This window comes from Harpia harpyja, chromosome 2 (assembly GCF_026419915.1).
Source record: "Harpia harpyja isolate bHarHar1 chromosome 2, bHarHar1 primary haplotype, whole genome shotgun sequence".
In the NCBI taxonomy this organism is placed as follows: domain Eukaryota; kingdom Metazoa; phylum Chordata; class Aves; order Accipitriformes; family Accipitridae; genus Harpia; species Harpia harpyja.
In genome coordinates, this window is record NC_068941.1 from 37,139,279 (window position 1) to 37,151,422 (window position 12,144).

Sequence of the window (12,144 nt, forward strand, 5' to 3'; positions counted from 1 at the left end):
TACACCTACCTTGTAAGCCTGTGAATTAAAGAAAACGAAACAAACTCAAACCAAAAAAACCCACACCACAGATGCTAGGGTTCACAGAAATGCAAAGAGTGGGGAGAAAAGTGTTCCCTTGAGAAAGAGGGCTGTCACAGGGATGATGAATGATGGCCTGTCCCTGGCTCCACACACAGAGGGCCTCTAATCCTCTTCCCATGCATCTTCTCCTTTCCTTTGCTGTATTCTAGGAGCTGCCTCTGTGCTGGACTGAAAATGTACTTCCTAACTCATCTTTCACTCAGCTCTATTCTTTCCCTCCTTGAATCCACTACACTTCTGTGGCAAGTCATGTTTGATTCACCTTTGCAGTGGAAACAGAGGGAAAAAAATACATTTTGTCTGCTTGCATTACCTAGGAAAGAAATCATTGACAGGAGGGAGGCCAGAAACAAACTATAGAAAAGACTGGACAGCTTTGCATTTTTTTTCTACATGAAATTGAATTAGCATTGACACTGAAATAGTTTTAAAACCAAATTAATCCCATTTTACTTGTATAATCACATGTTCATCTTGGTTCACAATTCAAAAATACTAGATACTTAAAACTGTGTTGAATCCCAAGAAAAAGCAAAGAAAAATTGAAACAAGGCTTGGAACTTACAAAGTTTTAATGTTCAAGTAGATGACTAGTGCTGCGCTCTTATTACTTGGACCACTGCACAGCAGTCATATTTGGCTTTTAATGATGACCAACACAAATAGCAGTTGCCAAGGATGACTGCAATTTATACTGTGCCATGTCCAAAGGAGAACAATTTAACTGGCCACAAATCTTAAGAGCAGCAAAACACCCCATACAGATAACCTTCATTATTAATTCAAAGGCCATTAGAACTGGGGTCACTGCTTATTTACTAGAATGATAGGCAAGATTGGAAATTCTGATCTGGAGAGACTGGGGGAAAAAAAATCAAGAGCAGCAGTATATGAACTGACTTCTTATCTGAAACTCTCACAGCACCAGTAACAAATGAGGGAAGATGAAAGCCATAACTGCTATTGTGCTTCTGGAAAATTTCAATATTATTAGCAGTAGGAATCAGGGTCCTTACTTTACATGGAATTTAGACTCACTACTCTTTCTCTGTGGTGACAACAGTATGTTTTGTCATGTTGCTTTGACATTTTCTTGCATTTTCCACAGTAGGCATCCACATGGCACATATAAAAGAACAGGTTAGAAACTGAGTAACTAAGTGATAGGAGGCATCACAACAGGCCCAGCCAGGATGCTTGAACTGGAGCATGGCTGTTCTAATCAGATCTCTTATATCAAACCAGTTGGAAGACAAACACATCCAGGAACAGAGAAAGGTTAAAAATGGACAGAATAGTAACAAAGTTCTCAAGGGAGCTTTTGCTCTTTACATAAAGTTCCCAAGTATAGAAAGTTTATGCCATTTACAACATAAGCAATGCCATTTAAATTTTCCATAAGACAAAACAAATCAACACCTTACTGAAGCAAACACAATTCTGTTAGCCAATCTACATACATTTCCCCTGAAAGCAAGCAGAATTTTAAAAAAAAAAAAAAAAAAAAGGCAGCACATCTGACATTTTCTGGTTTCTTGTCAGATTCCTGGCAACCTTGACCCTCATAACTTCTGGCTCCAGGATATCCCACCGGGAATGTTTGCCCTGCCCTAACTACTCTGCTCAAGATGAGGTCTCCTGAGGTTCCTGTGGCTCTGAGGCAGCCTGCCAGAGGGACGCCCTTGGAGTCAAGGCTCCCAGTGGTGTTAGGGGAATGACAATGATAATTATGTTCCATAAAGGGCTCCTAAGCTCTTTCTCTGCTTCAAAATGGCAGTCAACTGAAACTTCAGAATGAAGGAATCCACAAAATGAAAATTCGCATTTTCTGTTCAGTTTTTAATAACACAGTAAAAGTGAGGTTGATTACTTCTTTGTGCCTGAAGCTTCAGCTGATCAGATTTTAATGCACTTTATCTTTCATTAAACCTTTGGTTTCAGTTCATTTAGTTTCTTTATAAATACATGTTTCTGTGTATCTACTTTGCTCAGGCTCTCAAATTTCAATTAGACAAGGCCTTTTCAACAGAATATGGTTCTAAGTGTCACTGTTTTTATGATGTACAGCTCACAGACCTCTTAAGCCAGACTCTGGAAGAGGCTTGCCGGTCTCACAAGTCACTCTTATTATTTCAAACAGCTCAGGCTACCTGTAACAAATTTATTCACAACTTGCAAATAATAAGATGAAAGGCATCCATTTTTTAGTTACAGCTGAAACTCTTCAGCAGAAAGATCATGTTTTATCCATTAAAGTTTATGCATTCATGAATCTACTTAATATTAAAGTCATTTTCAAAAAGCTTATGTCAAATTGAAATGAACTTGTAATGTACTCAGAGACACTCAAATTAATATATTCTAAGTTTAGATAGGCTACGAATAGCCCCTGGAAGTGTTCCAGGCCAGGTTGGATGGGGCTTTGAGCAACCTGGTCTAGTGGAAGGTGTCCCTGCCCATGGCAGGGGGGGTGGAACTAGATGATCTTTAAGGTCCCTTCCAACCCAACCCATTCTATGATTCGATGACTGATGATGCCCTGAGAAAGTTGCTAGATTTTTTTTTTTTTTACATTCCATTTCATTTGATGAAATATAGATTTACATCTAAACTGGGACTCAGCATTAGACTGGAATTTCAAGGCTGTCTTTTTGTCCTTGGGTCATTCAGTCTTACCTGATGAAATCCTAGCCCCACTGACATCACTCACAAAAGAGCCGTCCATTTCAGCAGGATCAAGATGCTGCATCTCAGTCCCTCACCTCTGAACATCTCTTCTCCCTGTATGGCCTACATTGTCCATTTAATTGACTTTAAAGTTGGGCAGTGCACATTCTGACTATGTCTGTATGAATTGCAGGGCACTATACTATTATAATCATCATTAATAACCTTCCAATATTTGCCAGTTATTGTGCTTCTTATGTTTTTCAGTGTAAAAGAATGCACAGGCACATCCACTGTTTTACAGAAAATAAATAAATACAATACTATATAAACCTTCAGTTTTGATGCTTGAAAGAAAAGGTTGTTCAACCCTAAAGTTTTCTTCAAACACTAACAGTAATGATACGCATAATCTCACAGCCAGAAGATTCTCTCGATCAGCAGTTATTAAGCACAAGTTTACAAGTTCGAGTTTATATTAAAACAGTCCCAATAAATAAATAAATAAATAAATAAATAAATAAATAAAAATATCTAAAGCCAGCAGTAACACAACCTAGATCCAATTATCCGTCAGTAAAACAATCATTACTTGGACACAGCAAGGCTTTACAGTCATGACACAATGTTCCACAATACCCTTGTCTATCTACTGAGTTTGCTGTTTTGTTTACTTAAAAAAGCCACTGCATTTTCACTTGGAAGTGATGATAACAAATGAGATTAAAGAAAAAAAAACACAGAAGAGCATGGCTGGTTCTGCTTAAACTTGATCATAACCTAAAAGCGCATATAACCCAGCTTCAACAGAAGTATATAATGCAGTTGTGTAGAAGGTTTCTATGACTAATATGTTCAGAAAGTTAAACCACATATTTGTTATCTGAGTGATGATCTTTTTCTGGTTGAAATTCACATCTGCATGCATATCAAGTGAGCTGGCATGAACTTGTGTTCTGTGCCAGGGAATAACGAATGTACAAAATATGCTTGCAAAAGCATAAGGGCAGTAATGAAAAAGAAATCTGATATCCTGTATATTAGAAGCAATAAAGCAATTTGATGAGGGCGTGTAGGAAGTAGGGGCTTCAAGACCCCGAGCATTTGAATACAATTCAAGTTTCAGATTCATCCACTGGTTCTGCTGGCTCTGTCACAGGAAGCAGCGCTGTGCACTCCTGAAAGGCAAGGGACAGATTGGAAATTTCCATACAAGACAGAAGGCAGGTGAACGTATTGTTTATGCAGCTCACCTCTTAAGCTAAAACTGAGGAAAAACTAGAGTGTGCATTCATAATGAGTGCTGAACACCAAATCCTACACATATATTAAATGGAGGAGAGTTGACCCTTTCCAAAACAAAGAAAACCATGCACATATTTGACAAATTCTCTTTTCACACTTCCTCTAGGGGAAATTGTACAAGAATTCAGCTGTGGGTTACTAAACACACAAAGCTATATTCAATGCAGAAAGCTCTCTAAAGCTAAATATAGCTGCTAGCTGGGAGACTATTAGGAGACAGCAGCATATATGCCTACCCTGTTCTTACTGCTCCCTCAGGCATTTGCTTACGGACACCTTTAGAGATAAAGACACTGAAACAGTCTTTGGTCTAACCCAAGATGGCTGCTTTTGTCCTTCCAAATATATTTTGCTTTCTTAACTGTGATTAATCATACTAGCAGTAGCTAAAAGAAGCAGAAACTTATTAATTCTGTATCAACTGTTGTGCAGTTCAGACTGTTTTTATTTACTGAAAGGGTAAGTATTTGAAACAATACTTAAAAAAGCATTTTGTACTGTTGAGATGGCATTTCTGCGGTGCCATTGAGTACCTCCACTGTGCAGGAACATATATAAGCAGATGAACTCCAGTATGAACTGGGGAGCTGCATCCTTGCAGTCTAATGTCCATAGCAACTCACAGATTCCTGTCTTACCCAACTAAATAGGTGTCAGAGAATAAGCAGAAGACAGCCAATATAGCCAACAACTTCAGAGAATGATTTTTCTGAATTCATCATTTTTTCAGCTATACACTGTTAGTATTTAGTTATTTTTAATGCCGTACCGCATAATTCTCCAGTACTAAGAATCAAAGCAGCAAGTTATCAGGACAGTTCTGAAACAGACTTCATGAAATTGTGGAAAAAACGAGGAAGAAATTCACTCTCTACCCACTCAACCACTGCTCAGACTGAGAGTTCACACCGGAGTATTTGAAAACACTGTGTCATTAGTTGCATAAATCCTGCAGCAAAGGATACAGCCCATCGAGTACGCAGTGCCATTCATACACAGTCATAGAAATCCACAGCAATAGATATAAAAGATCATTCTCAACATCTTTGTAACTTTAGAAATGCGCTCATGTCAAACTTCAGCAGTTCTCCTAACACCCTATTAAAATAAATCAAACTTCTGCTTCACGAGGAAGGTGTTCCACTTAGTCAAACACGGATGCTATGAACCGATGAGCAAGAACATGGATGAAGCAGAAAACAATTTTCTTTTTCTAAAGAATTCAACTACACACCAAGGGAGATTTTGCAGAGAGCAGAAAAATGCTGTCAGGAAGACAAGTGATGAGCAAGGACAAACCATCTGTCATTGGCAGTAACTCCAGAACTTCTGATTCTTTGGAAGAGCCTGACAATTTATCACAACTATTGCTATTGTTCATGCTCAAACCTTCAAATGGTCTAAATGCAAGACAATCTAAAGCAAATACAGCAGTAGTAGTGCCAGCATGCAAGCTTTTCGCATGTGTAATAATAAGCAAGAAAGCCAAATAGCTTTCAACAAAAAGGGCCTGTAGTTTAATGGAAAATGACATAAAAAGTTCTCTACACCTCTTCTTCCTTATAGATACGAGCCCACAGGTGTGGGCCAAAACTACAAGATACAGACCAGAACCCTTACAAAGGAAACCCAGAAAAACTGTTCTGGATCTTCAGAATTCACCTCCATACATATGCAACAAGTCAGACAAGTCTTGCAAACATCTAATGAGCGGTAGCGTTGCATGTATGAAAAGATCCATATAGACTGGCCATCTCAAGTATCTCCTGTTTGAAACATAGGGGAGAGCTCCTGGGCTCCAGTTTTACCTTTGCTACAGTTGGGACTGCTCTACAACAAGCTACCCAGATGCCAGGACTCATTTCTCAAAACGCTGAAGAAAAGTGTCTCCAACTAGAGCTGGCCTTCCTGTTAATTTTCTGCTCCACCAGGAGCTGTGGTAGTGACTGTGAATCTCTTTCTGCTGGACCACCACCGAACAAACCACATTTTCCATTTGATTTTTCACAAAAGCCAACAGATGGCATTGCATAATCCCTTGTTTTGGAAATGGCTGGCATTGAAATAATTTAGAAAGTGATTTAGAAAGTTAGTTTTTTCCAAGAGTTGAGCTGGGACACAAATTCCCTGCTAACCTTTTCCAAACATCCTCTGTCTACAATATGTCCCATTTATGTGGTCTTGTAATCTGAACTGCACTCTTCCAGCTGGAAGACTGGTAAAATGCTTTTGTCCAATACCACTAGATTTGTTGCACATGTCTTTTCATAGACAAACCTCTTGGAGTCACCACTGCTGTTTTATAGGTGAATATATGCTTCAACCCAATTTTCTCTCCCAGGGTCATAGCAATTTGCTGATCACTAAGATACGATAAAAACCAGGCTTCCTGTACACATATGTGAGACAAGAAGCCACCCACCCTGCAAAAAAAAACCCCAAACAAACCAAAACCAAATAAAAAAAGCAACCACCAAACAAATAGTAGTCAGACACTATTTCTTAACATTTGCTCTAACTGAAAAGGTATGATTTAACTAGTTTGGGCACTTAAAGCAGTCTCCTGTAGTATAGATGGCTCCTCAAGTGGTGGTATGCAAAGCAAAATAAGACTACTAAGTAGCTAATGTACAGGTAGTACTAAGAAAGTTAGGTGATAAACTCAAGACTACCTTAACTGATCTGAAGTTTGGAAAGGTAAATGCATGGAGTTGTACTATTTAGTATGTTGTACTACATTAAATACTGCAGGACTTGTGCATGGAAATCCTGAGCTTGTCTCCAAGTTCTTTCCCCACCCCCCCCTCTTTTTTTCATCTAGCTGCTAGTTCATTAAACCACCACCATTTTATCAGGCTATCTGTACCATTTCTTCCTGCTGGTGCCACAGCAAGACCTTTTCTGTTTCTCTGCTCTTAGCCTTTGAGCTTCTCAGTAGGGAAATCAGTTGCTGATTTATAAAGCTCATTCTTGCACACCAGAAACTAAAGCTCATAAAAATCTCTCTTCACTGAAGGCAATATTTTTGGAATCTAATTTTAATCTCTACCCATTTCCACTCCTGAGAAGGAAAAAACCCACACATAGAAATATTTATTTTTATTCTTATGAAGCATCATCTCCTTCTGGGATTCCTTTCCCTCAAGTTCCTTCTCAGCAAAAAAAGAATACATTGGGTGAAACTTGATAGAGAAATCCTTAGGCTGCTAGTCATCTAGTTACCAAGGATTAAAAAGCAAGCCTCTAAGCATTTGGTGGGGAAGACATCTTCCAGTCTCCTCCTAAGGACAGGTGAGATGGCTGACATGGCTTCATTTGCTTGTCTCATGACAGCACGTTTCTTTGAAAAAGGAGGAAGTAATTGAAGTACTTGATCAGTTTTCCCCCTTTTCAGATTTATTTCAAAAAATTACACTTTTAAACTAAAAGAATTGGGTTATTCCACTAAATAATTAGTTTTATATTGACTTGGCCTGCAATCCTAATCATATTTGAAACAAGTCAAGCTCCAGGAAAGATTTCATCTCCCTTGCCCTAAAATTTTAAGAGATGGAGGCAGTTCAAGTCGAGAAATCAGCCCCATGCTGAAGAAAACAAGTCAACAGTTAACGTTCAATAAAAGTAAATAAACACAGCATTAACACTTCAGTGAGTGTGACCATAGGCTTCCACTGAGAACACAAAATAAAAACACATTCTGTCTGGTAGAAAAGGCAATTTTAAATTTTTAACCGCCTTCATAATTGAGAAAAGCTAATAATGTATTTATTTTATAGTAATCTAAAAATGCATCCTCCTCTGAGGTTAGCCTGTAGACTATAGGTTTAAAACAATACCTATAAGTAACTTAAGCATCTTTCATTTTAAGGATTATTTTATTCTTACAGTCAGTTTTGCTATTCCCAAATTTATGTTTTGATTTATATTCCAATTATCCTCCTGAAAAGTATTTGTGATATCCAGTCTGAAAAAAAACCAACACCCAAAACCAACAAAACCACCACATGTCTGTTCTGAAGCTACTTGGCTTTAACTCAGAACCATGAGCATATTACGCTACCTGCACTGGAAGACAGTTGCTAGAAAGTAGAATAGTACTCTCAATGAACAATAATGTACCTCCCACCTAGAAACTGCTTATTTCAAAGTAACAAAGTGATTCAAACCCTCATCTAAATTCAGAAATTCAGATTCTTTACTGTTGTACAATTGCCTGTATCTTCCTTTCTTGTTAAGAATTTCTTATAATCTTTTTTATACATAACTACATTTTGTTCATAGTGATAGTACTAAATTGACACCTGAAGATCTCTTGTTCTTTATCTGCTACTTTTTTTTTTTTTTTTTAAGCTGAATTCCATTTGGAAGTCTGAAATCTAAGCGGAAAACTCGAGCATTTGGGTTGAACATGGGCTTTTAATCAAACTGGTTGTCATCACCTTTGAAGGTGAAGAATCAAACATAAGAAGCCTAAATCTATGCTAAAGTCTCAAAATTTCCTCCTCTGTATGGATTAAGAGCTGGAATCAGAGATTTCTCCCAACTGTGCTGTTTATTTTAAACACCTCACCATCTCCCACACTCAAACACATTCAGGAGCTACTCTTTGAGTGAACTCGCTCTAGATTGAAGGCTGTTGACAAGTCCTCCAATAGAGGAAAAATAATTGCCTTGCTGACTTCGACATCTTCGTAACTGACTTCATCAATGCCAGAATTTCTCCACAACAGGGAAAGCCGGGGATTAACAAAGCTTTTTCATAGGTTTAAATTTATTCTATCCATACACATAAGTTATTTTTCTAAGCAGAATGAAAAGTTCGATTCCTACTTTTAACCCCTTGCAGACTTCATAAGTAGCAGCAGGTTTATGCCAAGCCTTACTGAAATGAAGAAACCTTTCAACTTGTTAACATGACACAAGAAGCTCAAACAGCCTTTAAGTCTAGGCTTTAACTTGCAGAGGCAAAAGGAATATCAGTTTGACAACGGATCATTCTTAATGTATGCTTTAGGTAATTAGGCTGCTAGTGAAGAGAGCTTTGGAGGCTGCAGGAAAAGAGTACAGATGAGAAAATGGTATCTGTCATAATTTCAACATACAATCTTTTGGTAGCTCATATAAAAATATGCAAATTCATATTTACTATCTCTTTACACCTGTTGCCAGTATGGAAACATATACATGTTTCTAATTGTGAATCATGATTAACCAGATAAAGTTAGCACTTTAGTAAGGCAGTGAACAGTTAAGACTGAAGAAAAATACACTTGTGAGACACAAGATTCCTTCCAAGTGTGCATTAGTGTGGGCTGACTGCACTCAGCAAACGGACATTGATTCAAGTAAAACTTGTAAAGTAATCATGTAAGGGTAGTATTTTAAATAACCTTGCCCTTCTCATCCACATCTGATTTTATACCTGAGTGATTTTACAGATTGTAGTGCAGTTACTCTTGCTTTACATCAGTTTACATGAGAAGAAGAATAGTTAGTTAGGATGGAAACCACTGTCAGAAAGGGTGAAAAACATGGGGTTTGAGGAAGAACTTGAAGGAAGGAAGTGGAGAACAGCAATACAAGAACAGGGTGACTGAATCAGAAAGGTATTTGGTAGTGCGAACAAATACTTTTAGACTGCCACTGTTTAAAAGCAAGCAAACAAAAACCCCAAAGACAATACCAGTTTTTCTTAATAGCAGCCAATTTCCATAAAAAAATTCGTGTCCACTCCAGGTACCAGTAACCCAAAGTAATAGAAAAAACAATCCAACCAAACAAAAACCCTAATTAAATTTAAAATAGTCGATTTGGCCAATTTTTGTTGATTGTTTTCTGATACTAGTTGTGGGTGGTGTTGTTTTTAAAGGTTTGAAAGACTTTAAGTATAAGAACTATTAAACATATAGATTGAATGTATATCTTCAAACTGAAAATGCAAGGCTTCGTTTGTCTTCTTTTTCCAAGAGTATCAAAGGAATATTTTAAGGCCAGACCCTCTGAATTCATCAGCATCCGCAACTTAGCCAGATTTTCCTCAACAGGGGCTGCAGGATGCCGTGTGTTTTTGAAAACTTGCCCATTCCATTCAGGTTTTTAAATGTAAGTTGACTGCCTTGAAAATCCAGCCCTGGTTATGCTGGCAGCATGTTGTATATTTTATTAGTGATATGGAAATGTGGTTTCAACTCTGTTTGCATCTGTTAGCAAACTGAAGATCTAGTCTGACTGCGTAGCAGGGAAAATGTTAAACATCATACACTACAGAATATAATGGTGCTGCTCTTTTTTCTTCTTCACTGTCTGCCTTAAAAGCATTTGTTGCTGAGCATCAGATTGACATTACTGAAACAGAAAGTATTTCATTTTCCTATCACAGGCATTATTAACGAAGGTCACTATTCCAGTGACAAACTATCACTAACGCCATCAGCTCTTTTTGCTCTTCAGCTTTGTGGTGGTGCCTGTCCTGTCATTTTACATATCTGTAGAGAACAACAGTGGCAGAGGTTCAAGCGAGATAGCCTGCATTTCTGACTTGCACATAAACTTAGCATTCAGCGCCTCTCCAAGTATGCAGGCTGAAAGCATTTTTTTCTGGTAATAGGAGTTCAAGAATCAAGAGCAGTTTAATAGAGTTCTAACTGGCTGCAGGCTTGAAGCTCCCTATGAAAAAAATCTTCTCAAAAGCACGTGTACCAAGACAAAATCTATTCTAAATATATTGAAAATATTCTGACCATCAAATTGCAATATCAAAAGCGAAGCCCATTGGCCATTTTGGTTTCTGTGCTTCACAACAGATCCATAAAATGGATCACTCTTACTAAAGATCCAAAGGCATTGCAAGCCCAGAAGATCTGCACAAGGACTCACTAAGTCTTAGAGAGGGCATGGATCGAAACAGAGGCTTTTTTCATAATGGTTCTAAATTTTCCTAATAAAGTACTTCCACATTTTGGGAAATTCTGCTGTTACCCTCCTTTCAGCCAGTCAACAACATGAACCTAAGCCATAATTTTAAGATTTTTAATATTACCATAACATATTTATGATAAGCGATGTTCGTCCTAACATCAACCATGCAACACAGTTCAGATTCAGCTTCTCCCCAAAAAACTGCTGGCCAGAAATCTGTTTGCATACCTTAGGTCTGAAATCCTTCATATACGCCACTGAAAGTTATTAACAAAATAAGATTCAAGGTGAATACAAAGTACTCTGTGCATTACCATGTTCCTATAGCTGCTAATGGTTAAGCTGACAGAAGTACGACTCAGCACAAACTGATACAGGTTAAATTATATTCCAGCCCTAAAAAGAAAGAAAATATGTACATTTTTTTCATCGTTGTTTTGATGTTGGTTTAAAAGCCAGTTCCACGCAGCAACTGCATCTGGATCAAAAGTGTGCAAGCAGCATCCATTTTTTTGAAGGACAGACATTGGGGATACAAACATGCCAGAACTGAGGTTAAGGCACACATGAAATACAGCTGTAGCTGGGACATCAGCTCAGCTCTAATATGGGACAGATCCTAACAGATTGGAAAGAACTTTATCAGTGAAAGAATAGCACAACTGGCCAACATGTGTTCATTTACAGAAGATGATGAAACTTTCTAGCCATCAAGTATGAGTAGATATTCTAAAACACTTCTGTTTTAAGGTATTAAAAACAAAATGCAGAGGCATTATAGGAGATGCAAAGGTTGCAATCATAAGAAAAACAGAAAACTATTGGCATTTAACATACACAGCATAATTTGAGCCATTCCATACAGTTCTTTAATAAATTACAGGGATTAAGTTGCTAAGAATTGTTTCTCGAATTTTCACTGTGGAATAGCTGCCCATTTCTTTTGGCTTACTGAACAAAGAGGCTTAAATTAGATCCTTGCTATCATCTTTTAAAAATAAATTGGAAAGCTTTGATGGAGAAAAGTGAAAAGAGTGGGAGAACTTTAAGAGGATTTGAGCATTCCAGAAAAGGAAAAACAGCATGCACTTTGTTAAAAATACAATTAGTTCTGCATTTTAAGTTTGTGAAAGCAGCGATAGCCTTAGCAAAATGAGCTATAAAGAAAAA

General features: G+C 37.7%; 1 protein-coding gene across 2 annotated transcripts in view; it reads right to left on the reverse strand.

The window, feature by feature from the left end:
* GRID2 (glutamate ionotropic receptor delta type subunit 2) overlaps positions 1-12,144 on the reverse strand; it is a 751,024-nt gene that overhangs the window by 239,065 nt on the left and 499,815 nt on the right. The window lies entirely within an intron of this gene.